Consider the following 23137-nt stretch of genomic DNA (forward strand, 5'->3'; position numbering starts at 1 on the left):
GGTTCATGTTACAATCCTTAGTCTGACCTTGAGAAGGTGAATGGTTAGGAATGGATATGGGTAGGATTTGGATTGGAAAAACAATCTGTTCTCATCAGTTTAACATCTCATATGTCCTTTATGTTAAACAGATTTTTAGAGCTGGGAGCCGGATAAGGGGCTTTCTACATCCGCTCCGCGGGTTGGCATGGTATTGCAGTACATCCAGGCTTGGTGCACTGTTTTCTCATGTAAAATGAAGGAGAAAAAATGACTAACTTAATGATTTACTGACTTACTTACGTACTTACTTACTTATCAAATTATGTCTGCGTTCAACCCAACCTGTTCCCTAGCCTATCTTGTCCTCCTTCTGCTCACCACTGTCAGTTGTTGCTCGTGAACCTTTCCCCTCCCCTTCTCCACTCAACCAACCCAAGGGGCCGGCCTTACCCTCATCGAGCATTGTGTTTCTCCGACAAGGGTTTCCTGGTGCTGCTCATTTTTTTTATTTATTTATTTTTTTTGTAGCTCTGGTTTCTATTAAGCTGTGCATAAATCTTACCCTTTTGCCTTTTGTTAAAGATTTCCATGGAGAGGAACCTCAATGAGCTTGATGTTCTTTCATCAGCTTTGCTCTAGCAAAGCTGTGTATGTTTCAATGTTAAATGGGTAGTTTCCAGTAGTTGGGTCTTATTTGGTTATGTGACTTTATGCATGCCTGTGTAGGTGTGGCCTGAGGCTGTCCATTAAGCAGAAGAGATAAAAGTTTATTGTTTCTCGGCCTTTTGGTTAAGATCAAGTGTTCTCTGGTCTGGCTTTGGGCTGTGACTGTATTCACATTGCACTTCTTAGTCTGGCTTTGAGAAGGCGAGTGTGACGGAAAGGATATAAAAAAAAAATAGAAAAAAAAAAATGGGCTGGTCTTACCCTCATCGAGCATTGTGTTTCCCTGACAAGGGTTTCCTGGTGCTGCTCACCTTTTTTTTCTTTTTAGTTTCAAGTAATGCATAAATTTTTCACTTTTTGCTAAAGTTTTCTGTAGAGAGGATTGTCAATGGGCTATTGCTTCTCTGCTTTTTGGTTAGGATCAAGTTTAGCATCAACCTGTGGTGCGGCTTCAACACTCCTTTAGGATCCAGGTTTGATCGGATGCTTCTCTGGATGTCAAGAAACGCTTTTATGGGATTGGGTCGTTCTGCCTTTGCTGAGGGATGTTTGCAAGATCCAGCCGTCGAAGGTTCTATGCCTGCAGGATTTTTCTTCGGCTGGTTTTTTGGACATAACTTTCTTTGCCTTCTCGGACTGCACCAACTTTTTTGATCAGTGCTCCCGACTGCCAGAGGGGGAATTGCTTTGTGGACTATGCCTATGGGGAGGGGAGGGGAGGGGATGGGGAGGGGAGGGGAGGATCCGGAGGGAGGATCAGGAGGGGAGGGGATGGGGAGGATCAGGGATGGGGAGGATCAGGAGGGGAGGGGATGGGGAGGATCAGGAGGGGAGGGGATGGGGAGGATCCGGAGGGAGGATCAGGAGGGGGGGAGGGGATGGGGAGGATCAGGAGGGGGGGAGGGGATGGGGAGGATCCGGAGGGAGGATCAGGAGGGGAGGGGAGGGGATGGGGAGGATCGGGAGGGGAGGGGATGGGGAGGATCGGGAGGGGAGGGGATGGGGAGGATCGGGGAGGGGATGAGGAGGATCGGGGAGGGGATGAGGAGGATCGGGAGGATGGGGCAAGAGATGGGGAGGAATGGACACGAGTCCAGGCTGGGAGGGGTAAGGGGGTTTCTAAGGGTAATGGTGAAAAATGAGAAGTCTGAACCCCAGAGGGGGAAGGATTATGTGGGAATTGGAGGTTGGGAGATGGAGTGGTGTTCTGTGGGTGGGGGTGGGGGTTGGGGGGGAACTTTGTTTAGATGGACTGTGGACAAAGGAGGGGAGGGGATTTTTTGAGTAGCGTGAGGTACCGCCAGCATAGGTCGTACATCGAGGGCCCTCGTGTGGTTACCTCAACCAAAGATATGCTAGAAGTGGCTAGATCTTTTTTCAGCGATCTCTTCGGTGCAAGAGAAACAAGGGACGGCAGCTTTTCTGGACGCTGTCGCCGGCAGGGTGCCAAAGGATAGTGCGTTAACTTTGGAGGGAGAGCTCTCCCTAGGGGAGGTAGGGAGAGCTATGCTCTACCTACAGAGTGGTGTGGCTCCTGGTGGAGATGGCTTACCGGTGGAATGGTATCGTACTTTCTGGCCTTTGGTAGGTCCGGATCTGCTGGCCGTCTACAGGGAAGCCGTGGACGGCGGAGCTCTACCTCCTTCAGCAGTGGTGAGGTATGTCACCCTCTTATATAAAAAGGGCGAAAGGACTGATTTGGCTAATTGGAGAACAATCACGTTGTTGACGGTCGATTATAAGATCTTGGCCAAGGTAATGGTTCTTTGCCTGAGAGAGGTGATGGCCCAGGTGGTTCACCCTGATCAGACCTGTGGGGTGCCCGGGAGGATGTGTGGTATGAACCTGGCGTTGATCAGAAACGAGGTTTTGTGAGGGCAGGGGTTGGGGCAGCAGAGGAGGGGATGGTTTTCAGGGGTAACTGTGGTGGGGGCGCCATGGTGGCCCCAGGTGGATGGACAGGTGTAGTTGGGGGGAGGAGGGTCGGGATAGGTAGGTCTACATTTGATTTGTTTTGCTTTTTCTGTTTCATTTTCTGTTTTTGTTTTCCCTCGGCCTCCTTTTGTCTGTTTATTTTGTTTTGGAGTTTGTTTTTGCTTTTTCTTTTTGTCTCTTTCGTGTGTGGTTTGTGATTGTGTAAGTATGATGTCTTTTGTTTTTCCTTCATAGAATGTCACTGTTTTTTTTTGTTGTGAATTTTTTTTGGTTCCAAATTGCTGATGTGGGGATGTGTAGGTGTTGGTGGGGGGTGGGGAGCGATGGGGAGAGGGATTGTTCTTTTTTTGTGTTTTGGGGACTGATTGAACATGTGTTGAAGTTCTATTTGTTTTGATTGTTTGGCTTTTTTGTGTGTTTTTCTTGTGCGTACTGGTTTTAATAATAATAAAAAAAAATCAATGAGTTTGATGTATTTTTATGAGCTTTGCTCTGGCAAAGCTGTGTATGCTTCAATGTTAAATGGGTAGTTTCCAGGAGTTGGGTCTTATTTGCTTATGTGACTTTATGCATGCTTGTATAGCAGTGGCCTGAGGCTGTCCTTTAAGCAGAGGAGGTAAAAGTTTATTGCTTCTTGGCCTTTTGGCTAAGTTCAAGTGTTCTCTGGTGTGGTTTTGGGCTTTGACTGGGTTTGTGTAGGATCGCTTCTCAGGCTTTTTAGCTAGGATCTATTGTGTTCACTGCTCTGGCTTTTTGGCCTTGGTCTGGGTTCACGTTACAATCCTTAGTCTGGCCTTGAGAAGGTGAATGGTTAGGAATGGATATGGGTAGGATTTGGATTGGAAAAACAATCTGTTCTCATCAGTTTAATATCTCACATGTCTATTATGTTAAACAGATTTTTAGAGCTGGGAGCTGGATAAGGGGCTTGCTATGTCCGCTCCGCGGATCGGCATGGTATTGCAGTACGTCCAGGCTTGGTACACTGTTTTCTCATGTAAAATGAAGGAGAAAAAATTACTAACTTAATGATTTACTGACTTATTTACTTACTTACTTACTTCTCAAATTATGTCTGCATTCAACTCAACCTGTTCCCTAGCCTATCTTCTCCTCCTTCTGCTCACCACTGTCAGTTGTTGCTCGTCAACCTTTCCCCACCCTTTCTCCACTCAAACAAACCAAGGGGCCGGCCTTACCCTCATCGAGCATTGTGTTTCTCCGACAAGGGTTTCCTGGTGCTGCTCACTTTTTTTTTTCTTTTTAGAGCTATTCTTTTTGCAGAATAGTGGCTAGGTCACTATATGATGCTGGTGGAGGAAAATGTTTCCTAACTCACTCCTCCAAAACACCCCAAAGTGGCTCAATAATATTTAGATCTGGTGACTGTGCAGGCTATGGGAGATGTTCAACTTCACTTTCATGTTCATCAAACCACTCTGTCACCAGTCTTGCTGTGTGTATTGGTGCATTATCATCCTGCTACACGGCACCGCTTCAGGATACAATGTTTGAACCATTGGGTGCACATGGTCCTCCAGAATGGTTCGGTAGTCCTTGGCAGTGACATCTAGCACAAGTATTGGGCCTAGGGAATACCATGATATTGCAGCCCAAACCATCACTGATCCACCCCCATGCTTCACTCTGGGCATGCAACAGTCTGGATGGTATGCTTCTTTGGGGCTTCTTCACACCGTAACTATGAGGGAAAGACAGTGAAGGTGGACTCATCAGAGAACAATACATGTTTCACATTATCCACAGCCCAAGATTTTCGCTGCTGGCACCATTGAAACTGACTTTTGGCATTGGCACGAGTGACCAAAGGTTTGGCTATAACAGCCCGGCCATGTACGTTGACCCTGTGGAGCTCCCGACGGACAGTTTTGGTGGAAACAGGAGAGTTGAGGTGCACATTTAATTCTGCAGTGAGTTAGGCAGCTGTGGTTTTATGTTTTTTTGGATACAATCCGGGTTAGCACCCGGACATCCCTTTCAAACAGCTTCCTCTTGCATCCACAGTTGCTCCTGTTGGATGTGGTTCGTCCTTCTTGGTGGTATGCTGACATTACCCTGGATACCGTGGCTCTTGATACATCACAAAGACTTGCTGTCTTAGTCACAGATGCGCCAGCGAGACGTGTACCAACAATTTGTCCTCTTTTGAACTCTGATATGTCACCCATAATGTTGTGTGCATTGCAATATTTTAAGCAAAACTGTGCTATTACTCTGCTAATTAAACCTTCACACTCTGCTCTTACTGGTGGAAAAGTTTATTGCTTCTCGGCCTTTTGGCTGTGACTGTATTCACATTGCACTTCTTAGTCTGGCTTTGAGAAGGCGAGTGTGACGGAAAGGATATAAAAAAAAAAAGAAAAGAAAAAAAAAAGGGGCCGGCCTTACCCTCATCGAGCATTGTGTTTCTCTAACAAGGGTTTCCTGGTGCTGTTTGCCCTTTTTTTTCTTTATAGCTCTAGTTTCTATTAAGCCATGCCTAAATCTTTTGTCGTTTATTAAAGATTTCTGTGGTGAGGAATATCAATGAGCTTGATGTACTTTCATGAGCTTTGCTCTGACAAAGCTGTCTATGCTTCAATGTTAAGTGGGTAGTTTCCAGGAGTTGGGTCTTATTTGGTTATGTGACTTTATGCATGCATGTGTAGGTGTGGCCTGAGGCTGTCCATTAAGCAGAAGAGATAAAAGTTTATTGCTTCTCGGCCTTTTGGCTAAGATCAAGTGTTCTCTGGTCTGGTTTTGGGCTGTGACTGTATTCACATTGCACTTCTTAGTCTAGCTTTGAGAAGGTGAGTGTGACGGAAAGGATATAAAAAAAAAAAAATAGAAAAAAGAAATGGGCTGGCCTTACCCTCATCGAGCATTGGGTTTCCCTGACAAGGGTTTCCTGGTGCTGCTCACTTTTTTTTTTTTCTTTAAAGCTCTGGTTTTTCTTAAGTCATGCATAAATCTTTTGTTTTTTGCTAAAGATTTTTGTGGTGAGGATCATCAATGAGTTTTATGTATGTTTATGAGCTTTGCTCTGGTAAAGCTGTGTATGCTTCAATGTTAAATGGGTAGTTTCCCAGAGTTGGGTCTTATTTGTGAGTCTTATGTGACTTTATGCATGCTTGTATAGGTGTGGCCTGAGGCTGTCCCTTAAGCAGAGGAGATAAAAGTTTATTGCTTCTTGGCCTTTTGGCTAAGATCAAGTATTCTCTGGGCTGGTTTTGGGCTTTGACTGGGTTTGAGAAGGAGAATAGATGGAATGGGGTTTGTGTAGGATCACTTCTCAGGCTTTTTAGCTAGGATCTATTGTGTTCACTGCTCTGGCTTTTTGGCCTTGGTCTGGGTTCACGTTACAATCCTTAGTCTGGCCTTGAGAAGACTAAAAATACATATTTATATCACTTTCCTATGTTTCTCATGAATTGTGGTATTTTAAAGTAATCAATCACATTTCATTTCATAGTTGAAACGTCCAAACGTCCAAGCGTGAAAAAGTCAAAGAAAACTGCCCAATTCAGCTGCACACGTGCGTTTGTCTGAAAAACCGCTTTCCCTTGCTCGTAGAGCGCTGAGACTTGCGGAATCGCATTTTCAGCGCCAGAGAAGCACAATGCAGAGAGCAAGCTGCGCGGTGGCAGGAAACAAGCCAGTTCGACCAAAAATGATGAAAGTTGACTTTGTTAAGTGAATTTTCATGGAATATCACTTTTTCCATGTTTCTTATGAATCTTTGCACTTTGATGAAAAAAATCACATTTCATATCAAAATTCATATTTTTTATGACTTTCCTATGTTTCTTATGAATTTTGGCATTTTAAAGTAAACAATCACATTTCATATCATAGTCGACCCCAAACATGTGAAAAGGAAACTTCATTTATTAATGTGTATTGTGGCAGGCAAAATTATTAATATTGAGTGTGATGAAGTTATATCTTCAAGCAAAAACAGAAACGTTGGGGACTTTGGGGGTTTTTGGAAAGTGTGTCATAAAACAATTCACATTCCTGTGTACCTCCCTATCTTCAACGAGGCAATGGTGGAACTATTGTCTGGATCTCACCAAGAATGTACATACTTTTACCCTTCAGGTTCTAATCTCAAGGAATACTGAAAAAATATGATGATATACTTACTGTATGATGTAATTGATTTTTAATGTCATTCTAAATGTCATGGTGCGATTGGTGAAAAGTTCTAATTTCCAAATCAGAGTATACTATATTAGTGGCAGTGTAGATAAGGAGATAATGGATTCCCTTGCATTACAAATCAAACCGCTTTTTTTCAGTTGTACTCAATAGAAATAGAATTAACATGGACTAATGACCAACTTTTGGTCTGGTACTCTACAGAGGTCCGATAACTAGAGACTAAAAGGCCCATTTCAGCCCTACTGGGATAATTTAATGCTGCAAGCTTCAGTGTATAATCTGGCGCTTCTGGCCCAAATAACCATCCCAAATGAGCTAAAATCAAAAATACCTGAGATCTGGAGAACTTATAATTAAGAAAAAAGGAGATAGAGAGATAGAAATGTATGAACGATTGAAAGCAGAAATGTTGGAGTTAAGAGGACCAATACATGCAGAGTGGAACAAAATATTGGATATAAAGCAAGTAGGGAAAGAGCCATTTGAAGTGTAGGCAGACCGATTGTGGTTGTCTTACAAAGAACACTCAGGATTAGAAGATGTAGAGAGGGACCAGGAAGTTTTACTACAGTGTTTAAAAAATAATGCAGGATCCCAAATTCAACAAGCAATGATCCATGGGGAAGAGGCACCTGAAAATACCTGTCGGGCCTCTAAAATAGAATTCAGACTAAAGCAAAACAAAAATTCTATATACCATACAGACCACAGAGTTCTGTAATGGTTGAGCGTGCCAATCGTACCATCAAAGAAAGCATTGCTAAACAGATAAGTCAGCACCAAAACAAGTGGATTGATGCATTGCCCACAGTTCTGACTGTATTGTGAGCAACCCCATCTAAAGCTACAAGTGTTAGCCCATACAAGCTTATGACTGGAAGGGTAATGAAACTGCCCATTGATCCAGAAATTTCTCCAGCAGGCTTGGGGCCTCTGATGCTTGCAACACAGCAGACTGTGCTGAAACAGCTTCACGAAAGGCTAAAAGTCTTTCAGGCTCAGGCTGTGCTGAGACAGCAACAGTCTGACCTGACTAACGATGCTCATTTCAATCCAACTTCTGAAACAAAATTTACAGAAGGAGACATGATAAAGATACAGTATGTGTCTTTGTAAAGCAAAGTGCATTCTCTCCTGGGTGGCACGCGCCCTATGAGGTTAAAGCTATTTGTAATCGTGTGGCCGTGTCTATGAAGGGAAAAGTAAGATGGTACCACATGTCCCAATGCAAACTATTCAAAGGTCCAGCCAATAATTAACTGATGTTTCTATGTGCTCTTTCTCAGGCTGATCACAGCAATTCCACGGAGACCAGATGAAAGGAAGTTGTCCGGGCACACTAAGCCAAAGGGTATCTCTTACACACACCCTGAAATGTGGGAGATGGGTGTGGAAATATTCAAAGGGTTCATCCACATCGTTACAGCACAATTCCACCTAGAGAAGTAGTCACATGGCCTCCTGGTTTATCACCGGAACCAAATTGCGCCACCAAAATTTGCTGTAAAGCAGGTTCCACCCATCCCACAATAGTAAACATTTCAGGAGGCACACCGACATACCCGTCCTTTCATAATATAACTTAAATTGGAGCCAGGAGCTAAAGTTGGGAGTATGCGCACTCTCTATGAAAAACCCAATAATGGTGTAGATCCTAAAATGTGCTGCTATGCTAAGGATCTAGATTCTAGAACCTGCAGTATATAGATGCACACACTCTGAAACAATCAACACCACATATATGATTTACACCGAATACAAATTTAATCTTACTTCATATGTTCCGGATCAAAACAAACCAAAAGCCTTCATTTGGACTAGCCGAAGAGAAGGAACATATTGTGTGGGAAAATGTGAGGCTGATGTGAATAGTTATAGTGGACCACAAAACTGTTCATGGACTCTACATGTTTCAACCTGACCACTTGTGGGCATATTAAGCCTAAACAATGCCCAAAATTATATCCAATCCCTCCAGGTTGTTTTATTAAGGGAAACATTAATAAGACTTTATAGCATGATGTAAATTTGATAATGAAGCATGTAACCTATAACATTTCAGATATTTTGTCTGCTTTTGTGAAACATTGTAGTGAGGATGATAAAACAGCTACAGTCACGAATCCATGATTTAATCTCTGATTACGAAGGCAGGCTTGCAGTCCAAATTCCACCTGTTCTTCCTAAGCGAGATCTGATTGGAAATTTAGCAGGTCTCTTTGGCTCTGTGAATTCAGTTGCCAACACTTACAAAATAACAGGACAATCACAATTCTCAGTTTAGTTGGCAAACCAGGTGGCTACTGGTTTTTAACACAACACCAATAGCAATGAAAATATCATCAAATCGGTTAGATCTGAAGCACAGGCGCTTCTATTGGTCAGCCATACATTATTCAATCAAAGCCGTACCATCGAACGTGACTTAGCCTGCAGATCATATCCACAGGATTTATTTACTGCTGGAAGACAAGAAATTTTAGACCTTCATCTTCTCAAGACACCTAGGCATGCTTTAAATGATCATATAGAAATTTTAGACTTGCATAGATGGTATGCATCAGAAAAGATGAAAGATATTAAATACTCTGAATTACTGTCTACATTGATGTTATACACTGGGAAAGAGTGCACCGGCTGCATTGTGTTTTTTGCCAATTTTCCTTTTATACACCCAGAGCAAGTATTTTTGAAATTTTTGAATGGTTTAGAGTGTTCGAAGTGGTTTGGAGTGCTTAAAGTGTATTTGAATGTTTTAGAGTGTTTAAGGTGTATATGATTGCATTCTTGTTTGGGTATGTATAAAACAATTAGAATCAGAGGACAGCATGATTGGGTTGTCAGGCACCACCTCAATTTGATCACCTCTATTTACAGGTTTAATAATGTAGGGTTAAACAAACGTGCGGGATGGGAGGTTTGGGTATGCCTATTAACTCTGGGCTGAGATTGCATAGCTTGTATGGACTGAGAAACAGTGAGGGTAACATCAGTTTGGCAGGCCTTTTCAGTGGTAGACGAAACTTGAAGCTGTGCCCAGGGTCATCGTGCCCTGCTATAGGGCTGTGAGTACGTGAGAGAAAAGGCAATTAAAACTGCAGGCTAGCGTGAATGTAAAGAAAAATAGAGCAATAAATTAAACCCAAGCAATCAAAGACGGAGCAGAGGCCCCGAAACTCAACCATGCTGTCTTCAGAGGTCAGAGTGAACTGCTAAATGATAAAGCCAGAAAGTGCCACTGACAAGAGCACAGATGCCCATTATTTTTTATATGACTGATCTCGAAAGTCCAATTATAATGGAACGTGAAAGAGTTAAAAATTAAGAGATAATGGTGTCCAAAAAGAACCTGGTACTCCAAAAAGAAAAATAGGTGGGATTTTCTCAGTGAAGAGGGTTTGGTTTGAATATTATGAAAAGATAAGAGAAAAGAATGAAAAGGTTATATTTTGTGATGATTAGGGCAGAGGTTGTTGGGATGTTCATTCGTGAGCAGCTCAATTCTTGTAACCAGTGCTGATTGCAATAAAACCTTGTATCTGCATTAATCCAGTCTGCATGATTCGTCTTCTTTAGTTAGAGTCTTGCTTGACTGAGCTGTCGGGTCAATGTGGAGTTTGGAGTCAGATTATAGCGAAGTATTAATTGAGTAGTGTTCAGTAGTGCATTATAGCGTGGGACAAAAATATTTTCCACACCACCTAACAGGATATATGACTTTAAAAGGGGATGAGACCGTGTTTACCACTTGCACCTATTGTCATGAAACTTCCAGTTATGTTATTTGTACATGTAATACTTTACTACAACCCTTCTCTTCCAATGATACTAAGCTTATCAGTGTTCATTCATGGCATGGTCATGCTGATGCGATTCAAGTATCTCACACACAGTGGTGTTTCGTCAGTGAAATGAATTCCTTCACCTATGGCGGTCTGACCTGCCCTGCAAACCATACCTTCTGCTTGGAGGTTACAGAGGATTTCTCAATGGGTCAGATAAATATCTTGGGGAGGATACCACTGGACACAGATGTTTCCCCATGGTTCTTTGAACATAGCACAAAAGCTCTAACAGACACAATATATTTGGTACAACAAACTATACTACAGACTGAGTATCATCTGAACCAGGCTCAGGTGGAAGCAAACCTTGCCAAGGGAACAGCAGAGATCTTGTCAAGTTCAAGTTCCGTGGCTGTGTGATTGCCAGGGGACTTGTTCTAATAATGTCTACACTTCAGTGCGATTATTTCAGATTTATGCTTCGCTTCTTACAAACATCTGCCAACACTGTTTTCATGCTTAAGCCCCTTATAGGTGCCATCCATTCAGAGACTGCTACAGTTTCCTAAGATTCCCAGCAATATCCCCTTGGGAATTATTTTGAAAATGTCCCAAGGGGCCAGGGGAGGATTGTAATGTGGCAGGCCAAATTATTAATATTGCCTGTGATGAAGTTATATCTTCAAGCAAAAACAGAAAGTTTGGGGAATTTGGGGGATTTTGGGAAGTGTGTCATAAAACAATTCACATTCCTGTGTACCTCCCCCTCTTCAAGGAGTCAATGGTGGAACTATTTTCTGGATCTCACCAAGAATGTACTTTCATTTACCCTTCAGGTTCTAATCTCAAGGAATAGTGAAAAGATATGATGATATACTTACTGTATGATGTTATTCATGTCTAATGTCATTCTAAAGCTCATGTTGCAATTGTTGAAAAAGGTCTAATTTCCAAATCAGAGTATACTAAAGTTTACACATAGTCTGTACTCCTGTTGGAGATATGTCCTTATGACCTTATTCAACCCCCTCGCAGGTCACAAGACAACAATCTGAACTATGTCCTTTACAACCCATTTGGTGTGAACCAAAACTAAAAGCCAGATGTGTCCTTACGACCTGTCCAAAACCAGGCCTTCTGTGGACTTGTAGATTGTACGACCCTTTGTCTCTCTTGGGTATATAAGGTGCATTGGCAAAAGACTCAGGGAAGCATCTGCATTCAGAACTTCCCACACTATTATTATGTGTCTCTACTGCCAGGTATGACTTTAACTCTGTAACTTGTGTTGTTCATACTATGCTGATCCTTTTAATTGTTACTGTGTTTGGTATTTTTCTAATTGAATAGACTGACTTAAGTAGAACCTGCCTGGCAAAATAAAATTGTTATTCTGAGCCTATGAAAATCATTATTATACACCTCTTTAATCTTAGATTGTGAACTTAAATCAGAATGGAGAAACCTAGGTTTATGTTGAAATGGAGTAGCCTTGACTTAAACTTGAACGGAGAATGCCTCGGTTTAAAGTTAAATTAGAACAAACTGAAACTTAAACTTGTATGGAGAAACCCAGGCTTAAGTTTAAATATAGTTATGTTCAATCATTTCAGTTTTCTATCTACTTAATAAAATAAGAATAGTCAACCCTCTAAATTATGATCAGCATCAGATTATACTCATATTAATTTTTAAGTCAGATTATCATTATACACAGAGTTCAAAGAATGAATCTAAATTTTAATAAATGAAGCAAATTCATTTTCAGAAGCGCAAAGGAAAGGTAGAATACGAGAGCCCTTCACCCATGCCTCTGGATTCCATCGTTGGGCAAGTGGTTGGTCCTTTCAAATGTAAACAATCACATTTCATATCAAAGTCGACCCCAAACGTGAAAAAAGTCAAAGAAAACAGCCCCATTCAGTTGCACACATGCGATTGTGTGAAAAACCGATTTCCCTTGCTCATAGAGCGCTGAGACTTGCGGAATCGCATTTTCAGCGCCAGAGAAGCACAATGCAGAGAGCAAGCTGCGGGGTGGCAGGAAACAAGCCTGTTCCATGAAAATTGATGAAAGTTGACTTTGTTAAGTGAATTTTCATGGAATATCACTGTTTCCATGTTTCTTATGAATTTTAGCAATTTAATGTAAAAAATCATGTTTCATATCAAAATTCATATTTTTTTTATCACTGTTCCCATGTTTCTTATGAATTTTTGCATTTTAATGTAAACAATCACATTTCATATCATAGTCGACCCCAAACATGTGAAAAGGAAACTTCATTTATTAATGTGTATTGTGGCAGGCAAAATTATTAATATTGAGTGTGATGAAGTTATATCTTCAAGCAAAAACAGAAAATCTCATTGCACTTTTTTTTTGTTTTTCAGATGCCTTTTGCCGTGGCAAAATAAAAATTCCTTTCTTACTTTCTTTCTTACAGTCACAAGACTGCCCCAGCAAAAGGATCTGGAATTAGGTGGTAAGATTTTTAATTATTTAAACTCTCGCTCTTTCCATCTTCAGACAATCGGCTTCAGGTAGGCAGAATTTAAGCTTGAAATCTGGCCAATGGTTCTGGGAAGCGGTAAAGTTACATGAATAGTTCTGGGAACTAACTATATACTATGGTAGTATATATTGGCGTTATAATTACTTTCAGCAGACTTTGAGGAAAGCCGTCGCTGGTGCTGACGAGTACAGCTGAGTGACCTGCGCAGGTAAAATCAGGCTAAAAGAGGTAAATAAGGCGTTTGTCTGTTGATCGATTGTTGAAAGAATACAGGAACCAACATGGACAATGGGTAGTGGGGAATGTAAGGATAAGAGTGATGATTTCTTCAGGGCATATAAGCATCCTAATGTTCAATTTATGATAACTTAAATTCTGTATCACAATATCATATATGGGTGATGGACTGTGGATTTCCAGAGAAAGGTAGTTTTAGTGAAAGACAATTTGAAAAGTTGAAAGAAAAGTTACAAGAATGTGAGGCTTCAAAGAAAAAACGGAAAAAAACGAAGAGAAGTAGACTGGGTTGCGTATAATATGTGGGCAACTGAAGCCCAAACCAGAGCATGTAAAACAAATGAACAAACTAACTTTCAATCTTGTTCTCTTCAGTGTACTAAATCTCTTGTAAACCCAGACCTGGACAGCTGCCCTCCCAGACCACCGCCTCAGAGACACAGACAACCACTCCAACCATACGTGTCCGCACCTCAACCATCCACAGCAGCTGAGCGGGACCCTCCTCCGTTATATGGGACCTGGAGCCTCTACCCCTTACTCCCCTGTGTGCTATCACACCCATGGCCGAAAGCAAAAGGGGATCCTGAAGGAAACGAGACCAGATGATCCAATTTCCAGCACACTCGATGAGCATGATGCCGAGGCATTCAGATGCCTATGTTCAAGGTAGCTGGTCCAGAGGGAGGACCGCTTCTTGTGTATCGCCCATGGGGATCAAATGACATAGAAGATGTGCAGAAACAACTCTTAGATCCAAGAGAAGTGGGAGGTCGGAAGTTCGGTGATGAACTGGTCAGATTTTGCAGAGAATTCAGACCCACAGCCCATGAACAGCGACGCCTCATGATGAGAAAACTTAGCGTTGATGTGTCGTGGCTGCGTTTTGACTGGCCAGAGAGAAATATTCAGATTCATCACGTAAACTGGAATAATCCCAAGAATGTTAGACTTAGTAATGCGCCTGACTGATGCTCTTAACCAAGCTTTTCCAGTAAGAATGGACATGACTAAAATCTCTATGTCTCCAGATATCTTGCATGATTAACAGAAGTGCATGATGCTCACAGTGGCCTCGAGCGCCCAGTGGACTTGGCTGCAGCGGATATCACACCGTATGAGGCATACTTGAGAAACAGTTTCATGAATGGATTAAAAGAGGACATTGCAAGAAAAGTCAAACAAACATGCATTGGAAAGTTATCTCTGATATCTCTGATCTCTGATGCTGTGCACACAGGAAAGTTGTGGAATGCTGAAAGACAAAAAGGGGAAAAAAGGGCAGAAATGAAACACTGTCTCACTATGGTTAAATTATCTGAGGCTCAAGGAGATTTTTACAGGGGGAGGGGCTATGGCCGCGTCAGAGGTAGAGGTCGAGAAAGGGGCAAGCCTGGCTTGCACACAGACTACATGACACCGAAAGCGCTGCATTGTACATACATAGACACAAACCACATGAGAATTATGAGAAAGAATGGTACAGGAGTTTAGATAGGCCAGACATATTGATATTGAAGCATGTCATATGGAATGAACACACATGTGCTGTAGAGGTAGATTTATCTCAGGTTTCGAGGTGGTCATCCACACCCATTCCAAATGAATCATGGATCTACACATCTCTCTCTAGCCAAATCCGTCAAAGATGAGTGGGAATCTTTGGGAGAATGGATGTAACAAGCTACTCAAAGTCATGATTGGGAACCAACTGAGCAGCCAGCTGTCCTTTACAGCCCAAAATTAAATGCATATAGCACAGCACTAAATTGGCTGGCTAGAGCTGAGAAAGGCGTGGTGATCCTTCCTGATGACAGAACAGATCCCAACCCATGGTACAAAACTAATTTGGCCCTACCCAAATTGGAACTTTCAGATGTACAACTATGAAAATTGCCCAAGGAATTGGGGCGAGTGGAGAATATGATGTAGGTCTGATTCAAAATTGCCTTCCACTTATCATTACACCAAAATCAGATTATAGGCCAAAGAGGGCTCAATATCCCCTAAAACCAGAAGCTATAGCAGGAATAACACCGGTGTTTAATTCTCTATTAAAATTTGGAGTTATAGTGCCATGTGAGATGTCTCCTGTGCAAACACCACTCTTTCCAGTAAGGAAAATAAGAGCTCCAGGGGAGCTGGAGGAGTGGAGATTCGTACAAGATTTGAAAGTAGTCAATGATGCTGTGATCCAACGAGCACCTAATGTTCCCAACCCATACACTATCTTGTCCCAAATTCCAGTTGACAGTGCATGGTTTTCTGTTGTCGATATAGCTAATGCATTCTTTCCCTTATGAAAAGTTTAGTATACTTTTAGTATACTATTTAGTATACTTTAGTATACTTTTCTAAAGTGTACTTATTGTGCAAATAATATACTTTAAAAGAACACACATAATTGTGAATTAAATGTAATGTTTTCGCCTCTTAAGTGCATTTTATTTGTAATTAATTTCAAATGAATTACAGTTCAAATTTATATAAAATGTATTTAGTTGAACTTTTTGTTTAACTGTTTTGTTTAATTTAGTTGAGTGTTTTTTTTTTTAAACCACTTAATTGGAACTTTAGTACATATTTATATGTAATTTCATAATTGCTTCTAATGTCATTAAAATATATTTAAAGTGCACTGTTTAATGTACTGACAAGCAATTAACATGAACTAAAATATACTTTAATGTTAGGTAACAATACACAAGTGTGAATTGAATGTAATATGTTATACCACCTAAATGCATATTATTTGTAGCTGATTTCAAATACATCACAGTTTAAATTTATATTAAATGCAATTAGTTCAACTTAAGTTTGAGTGATTTTTTTAGACTCACTACATCTCTATTTTAACTCCTATTGTATGTGAAATATGGTTATTTCAATTAAATGCACTGCAAACAAACACCACAATGCTTACACTGACAATAAAACAAAGATTGGTAGTTAAAAGTATGAATCCAACAATTTTATTGCAAAAGTAACATTAAGGACTGTGAACTTTTATATGTCAAAAAATAAATAAATAATAAATAAATAAATAATGCAGTCAAACAAAAAACAAAGAAACAAACAGATAAACAAAAGCTTAGAATTAAATATTGTAAAATTACAAGTAGTATATCAAACTTACACAAATACATCCGTTAGAAATAAAAAACTCAAAAACTCAAAAAAGTAAACTTGCAGCATGAATTGTACATTTTAACATCTGACAGAACTACTAACATTACAAATAACAAAAAGAACTGCGTGAATTTTAAATGAACTACCCCTTTGGTAGATCTCTTCAGTCTATTATACAAAGAAACAAGCAATCACAAGCAATCACAGCATCTGTGAACACAAAAATAATATTTTATTTTATGATAATCACTGTTTAATAAGCTCCACTGGTTCATCTAAGGCATACAATTGTAAATTAAAGAGACATGGAAGCAATATATGCAATATTTCTTCCTTTTTTTATTCATAGCACATAAATTGTCCAAATAAACCTGTAATGTTCTGCATTTAGTACAACAGCAATAGATGAGTTACCATCCACACAATTTTTATGCAGATTGTTGATATAGCTTCATGAAATGTTGGATGAAAACAGGTACATAATCAAATATAAAAAGTGCATATTAGTTCTGCACATAAAATGTGTTGGAAAGGCATTTTCCTGAAATTAAGGACTATGAATAGTGATAACGATTGTTCTTATCAGTGCATATATACAACCATACAAAAATGTTTGGACTTTATTTTAATATATTGTTTGTGCAGATATTCATACAACAGAATATTCTGGGGTCCAAGAACGTTAGGTGAAAATCACCAAATTCTGGTGGAGGTTAACAGTGTTTTTTTTTCTTAAAAAAACACTGTCAGTGAAGGAGTTAACATTTTGTATTTGAATAAAATCAATTAATTTATGTGCAAGGACATGAAGCACAATTTTTTAGGTCACCATTTTAAGTGAAGATGTAACCTGTTTACATCAAGAAAACAACAAACATACCAATGAGTGCATTAACTTTGATGGAGTCCAGTGGTGCTTTGTTGGTGTTCTTGCCCGTAAGACTTGATGTGGCCAGAACCTCGCATCCATAAATAATGACTGCCAGCTCCTGGGTAAACGCTGACATTTTTGTCCTGGACAACCGATCAAATGTCCTTTTAGGAATTGTTATTCCTCAACCCAGGGAGCTCTATTTAGAAAAATTGTTTCAGAAGTGCATGTGTGTGTCAATGACACGAACAGAGACTTAATTATATAATTAAGTAATTATACCTTTTCAGGATACTAAAATTATGATACTTTGCCAAGATAATATTTCAAGTGAATTTACATCTTTTTTTGGTGTAGTGTTTAAACAATGTTTAGCTTGTTCAATGACTTATAAACAATTAATGAACATGCAACTGTGGAACAGTTAAAACTTAGAACACTTAATGGACCCTTGTACTAACTCTATTCTAATAATTTGCTTATATTTAAGCATACTGAATGTGTGAACTTTTAATATTAACATTCAAAGTATATCTGTACATGTGCATCCATACCATTTCTGCTTGTGGTGATATCACTTCTGTATGTTGCACTTCACTTGATGAGACTGGAGCCACCTTCATGGCCACCACTATATCCTTCAGTGTTTTCACTACATTTGTCAACTCTAGTAATTCAAAGATGGTGAACATTACATTGGTTTTGATCTCATGTGCTTCATCAACTATAAAACAAACTACACTTCATCTTACATACCTTTCAATGCACTGGCAATGTCTTCATCAAACCTTGGTTTCTTTTTTGGGCACTGTGATGACCCATCATCCTCGCTTTCTGACTCAAGCTGTAAAATAAGTTTCAGCATTTGCTTTAATAGAAAAGTATTACTTTTATATTATTAAGTTATTGCAATACTTACATTCCTTAGTGGTTCCTGCATGGGAGAGGATTCTGCATCCATGGCTGTTCTGTCAGAGTCTGAGAGGCTCAGGTAATTTTTGTTTTCTCAGGTCCTCCTTCAGAGCATCAACCATGTCTGTAGCTGCCTGTTTTGTCAGAGTCTTAGCACAAAAGGCAGTGAAAAGGTCAAGAATTCAAGAAAATGTATCACTACAAAGTAAGAATTTTATGACCCCATTTATTATAAGAATACTTCACCCATAAATGCAAAAGCTGTCCTAAGTTAAAGTAAAGCAATAACTATGATACTTAGTACAAAATATTTCTGTATGATTGTGATGTAACTCTGTCATATCTCATATAAATTTGGCTGGTGGTTTGAAATTTTTTTTTAAGTCCAAATGAAAAAATAAAATAAATTGAATTACAGATCTTGTTGAGTCTCTCTTGCGTGATTGCTTTGGTTCGGTGGTTGAATCCATCAGTTCAAGTGCCTGAAATGGAAATAACGTAAAAAAACCCCCCAAAAAAAACAAAGTACTGAAAAGTATGTATTTAATTAACTACACTGTAAAAAAAAAAAAATCTGTATATTTTACCGTAAATTGTACAGTGACACTGTTCACCACTTTACGGTATGCTTTATTAGCAACCGTAAATTTCACAGTTGAGAACTGTTGTTTGTTTACAACAAATCACTGTTAAAAAACAGACAATGTAAACCTGTTTACGGTAAACTACTGTAAAATAAATATACTGTAAACCTATTTACAGTCTCCCAAATAAAAACCACAACACAACCGTAAATCATATTACAGTATTTTATTGTAAAGTTCAAATTTACAGTAAATTACTGGCAGCTGTGGTTGCCAGAATTTTACCGTAAAAAATACAGTACAACACAATGCATTACAGTTGGTTTGCCTAGATTTCACTGTCAACAACTTATGATTAATTACTAAATGAATAAGGTCCATTGTAAATCAAGGCACAAAAATATCATTGTCAGACTAAAGCAAGAAAATGTACATATTCCGTGTTAAAAACAGTTTGAATTGATCAAATACCTTGTCCAATACTCTCAAATTAGTAATGAAATCTTGAAAAAACAGCACATGTCCATATGATTGGATAATCCATGGTGAAATAAACAAACATTATGTATCAGGGCTTGCCCTGGTTGAACAAGAGGAATAAGTCACTAGTCCAGACTTGTGTGAAGACATGGGACAGACTTGGACATGATGTTCGAGAAACTGGAAGTTACAGCATGTACTGTCACTAGTTCAGCTTGAGGACCTGCATGTTGTCCACTGTGGGCTGATCTGATCCTCTCTGCAGCCAGAAAACATACACAAAGCACATGTTAGATTGATGCAGTGTTTGAGCATGATGCCTACAGAGAGATAAACAGCCTTCTAGTTGTCCAATAAGTGGTTAACAAATATGTTCAACTTTGCTCCAATGAATTATACATTACTGAAGGCAATATTTATTAATTAATTAAATAATTAATATAGTTTTGCAGGTTATTTTTTTTTTTATAACTGATGGTCTCAAGGAGAAAGTTCTCATTTCAGAAACATTTCATACAAGTCATCATAAGCATTTATTTTATGTCTGTTGACATGAAGTCTAAACACAGTTGCCTCCACTGAAGCAATCAATAATCAAATTTACTACAACACTGACCAGTAACTAGTCAAATGTACAACCACTTACCGATATTTATCCTGGACAAGACCAGCGTCTGATCAAAAGGGATGATTTGTAGAACAGGAAAGAGATTGATGAGGTCCATTTCAAGAATGACTGCTGGCAGATGACAGCGACAAAGACAGTAAGAAATATATTGCCTTAATTGAAAGTAAAATCATCTCAAGCATCTCAATGTAGGTTGTATACTACAATTAAATGGCTATATTAAATAAATAAATGGCTAATCAAGTGCCTCACCTGGTAGAACTTGTACCACATACTGTACTGTTCTTCAGGCAGTCGAGATTCAGTTCCAGCTCAGGCCCTTTGCTGCAAATCATCCCATCTCTCCACTGTGTTTTTACTGCCACTGGCCAAAAAAACAAAAATGCCAACAAAAAACAAAAAACAAAAATCATAATCTTTAAAATACAAAAAAAAATGGTTTGCTTCTTGTATAAAGAGTTTAGAATCTCACCATGTTCCTGGTCATCACAGCGGGCAGCACGTTGTTTCCTCCAAGTCTATAACCGCTCAGGAGTTTAAATGCATACATGAAATGTTGCAAAAGTGAAATACTTCAACTTCTTTTTATTTTAATAATTTATTTAAAAAAAACAAAACTATGTTCCATTCATGTGTGTTGGTCCATAAAATTTGGAAAAGCATGTGACTTGAGGCTGAGCTCCGATTGGCTTGTTTTAAATTGTCCTTGAACCCTCCCAGTGTCGTTAGCGAATCAATGTTGTTTTTATATATTTGGCCTCATGTGATTGGAGCATTCTCAACGAGTCTCATTAGCACTCAGCAGATTGCCAGTTAACAGCCGCCACTGATTGTGATTCTTCTCCATTCACCGGGTGGGAAACAACCTCAAATAGCACTTTAAAAGATAATAGAGCATTTCAACTAACATTTCCTTAAATGAACTCAGGCTTTAATGGGCATTAAATGATAGATATCTACAAGATATGTTTATAACCATCTCCAAAGCACTTAAATCAACAATGTGGTTCATTTCTGTGAAGCCTTCACTGAAGTACAAGTTGTAGCAACAAAAATAAACCGGGGCAATATCAGACCCAAATAAAAACAACAAACACAAAACCACAAAACAACCACAAACACCCAAACAATTACAGCCTATAATCATTTTAATTGGATATAGCACATTAATTATCAGATTCAAACCATATTTAAACATTTTAATTTGAAATCAACCTAATTTAACAAACACATTCCATATTTTTAACATCTTGTTTCTGTAGAAATGAAGGTATATTTTTGCTGAATGGTGAAAGGTTTATATCGTAAATTTAAATAAACATATCAGCAAAATCTAATTTAGACAGAGTAATACCTTTGATTTTAGGGTAATTACTTGTTTATGAAGTTACAGCATTTTACCGTTAATTTTACCAAAATTTTCTATTTTCACAGTAACAATGTGTATTTTTTACATATTAGGACAGTAAAAATGAAAGTACCTACTGTTTCTTTATTTACAGTAATTTGATGTATGTACTACGGTAATATACTATTTTTGACTTTACAGTCTTTTACCATTGCTATTTCACAGTATTTTACTGTAATTTTCACGTACATTTTTTACAGTGTAGTTGTCTAACAACTGACTACTCATTTAGTAGGGTGAACTAAGAGTAATACTTGTAGTAATAGTTTCAGATTACTTAAGAAAAAGTAGATTTGCAAATCCTTTTAATTCAGCAATGCTAGCTTGTTTTAAAGTAATGTTTTAGTTATAAAAAAACCTCTACCTTTGCTGATTTCTTTGGATTCGTTCATAGGGTAGAGGCTTCCATACGTGAAGTTTTGAAGGGAACCTTAATTAGAAGCAGTTGACATGTAAACATAATGCACTGGAATCACACGGTTGGATCACAGTTTCTGATTACTGAATCAAAAGGGCAATTTACATTATTTAATCACTTATCATTTCAGGAAATTTCACATCTGTATGTTCCTTGTAAGTAGGGATAAAACAAAGTATGTCTGTTAGAGTGAAAAAGTGTATCCTGACGTTTTAAGATAAATACACATTCCCATAATACAACTTTGTTCTGCACTAATGCAAAATTAAAAAATTTTTTCAGTCCAAAATATTACCATTAGGGCTGCTCTCTTAAAAGACCTGAATGCATTACTTTGCAGCAAAATTAATTTCTTAGGCCTTGCAGGTGATGGGACACACATTTTAATACAGAAACACAACATAAACTTCAGAACTAACTTTGATACACTTTTTAAATTTTAAGTTATCAACTGTACTTCAGTAGAATATGTTTGTGGCCAACTTCTTGAATGTTAGCTTAAAGTTCCGACAAGACTGTTCACCTGAAGTCGTTACATAGACGTACATGATGCAAAGACACAATGCGAGGGAGGGGAAGGCTGTGTAAATATCAAAAAAGTTTATATTAAAGCATTTGACAAACCTTTCCTTTCCTCTGGGTCTTGTTCATTATGTCCAAACAATTTACTGGCTTGCCGCAGGTTACTGGAAATCAAGTCGAAATCGTTTCAGCAAAATATAGTACTTCACGTGAAATCGATGAATGTGCTGACGTCTTTTTCTTTTACATTGATCGTTTTATCAAAACTTATAGCAGTATTTACCTAAATATGTCGACCCCAGGATTCAAATGCCCACAATCGTTAGTTTGTTGTTCTGTCTCAACGTGACCAATTGCGTAACGTTCCCTCATTGGATGACTTGTATTCAAACTTTGACCGGGAAATTTGGGCCGATTTTGCATAGATAATTAAAGAAGAATTTACAAATTGTTATTAGTAAGTTATCAGCCGAATATGAATCGTTCAGAAATGAAGTACAAAACATACCTAAGTGACGATGGCACTGAACCAAGGGCAACCAAGTATTTACGAACAAAAAAGGTAGGTAATAATTATTAATTAGAATTATTATTATATTATTGTTATTATTTTGTTGTTGTGGTTGTTGATGTTATTTTTCAGTTCTATTATAATAATAATAATAATAATAATAATAATAATAATAATAATAAGGCTAAATGCTTTTAGTTGATGTTAAAGTATAGAGTGTAACTGATTGCCTATACCCAGTTTCCTTTCCTCTCATACTGTCTCTTTCGTGTCTACTATCAAAATGATCCTCTTTTACTTTTATAAGCAATAGTGTAAGCCATGTGGTCATCCAAGTACATAATATGAGCCTACGTTACTTTAATTGAAACTTTATCCATTCCTGACTT

General features: G+C 38.7%; 1 protein-coding gene, 1 long non-coding RNA gene, 1 other non-coding gene and 3 pseudogenes across 3 annotated transcripts in view; 5 read left to right on the top strand and 1 right to left on the bottom strand.

The window, feature by feature from the left end:
* Positions 1-8140, top strand: part of LOC131364083 (somatostatin receptor type 5) — a 211311-nt gene extending 203171 nt beyond the window's left edge. Inside the window, exon 2 of the mRNA XM_058407152.1 lies at positions 8034-8140. The gene's annotated coding sequence lies outside the window, so the exon portion shown is untranslated. The remainder of the gene's footprint in view (positions 1-8033) is intronic.
* On the top strand, positions 61-224 carry LOC131364214 (U2 spliceosomal RNA; annotated as a pseudogene).
* Positions 3411-3574, top strand: LOC131364213 (U2 spliceosomal RNA; annotated as a pseudogene).
* LOC131364220 (U5 spliceosomal RNA) lies at positions 5523-5636 on the top strand. Its single transcript, XR_009206437.1, has one exon. It is a non-coding gene; the product is annotated as a U5 spliceosomal RNA (small nuclear RNA).
* Positions 8141-8781: 641 nt separating the features above from the next.
* Positions 8782-11168, top strand: LOC131363665 (uncharacterized; annotated as a pseudogene).
* Positions 11169-19233: 8065 nt separating this feature from the next.
* Positions 19234-21153, bottom strand: LOC131363139 (uncharacterized). The gene is made up of 3 exons (XR_009206278.1): positions 20142-21153; positions 19908-20000; positions 19234-19520 (listed from the first exon to the last, which is right to left on the bottom strand). It is a non-coding gene; the product is annotated as an uncharacterized LOC131363139 (long non-coding RNA).
* Positions 21154-23137: the final 1984 nt, after the last annotated feature.

Source organism: Hemibagrus wyckioides, linkage group LG13 (assembly GCF_019097595.1).
Source record: "Hemibagrus wyckioides isolate EC202008001 linkage group LG13, SWU_Hwy_1.0, whole genome shotgun sequence".
Lineage (NCBI taxonomy): Eukaryota > Metazoa > Chordata > Actinopteri > Siluriformes > Bagridae > Hemibagrus > Hemibagrus wyckioides.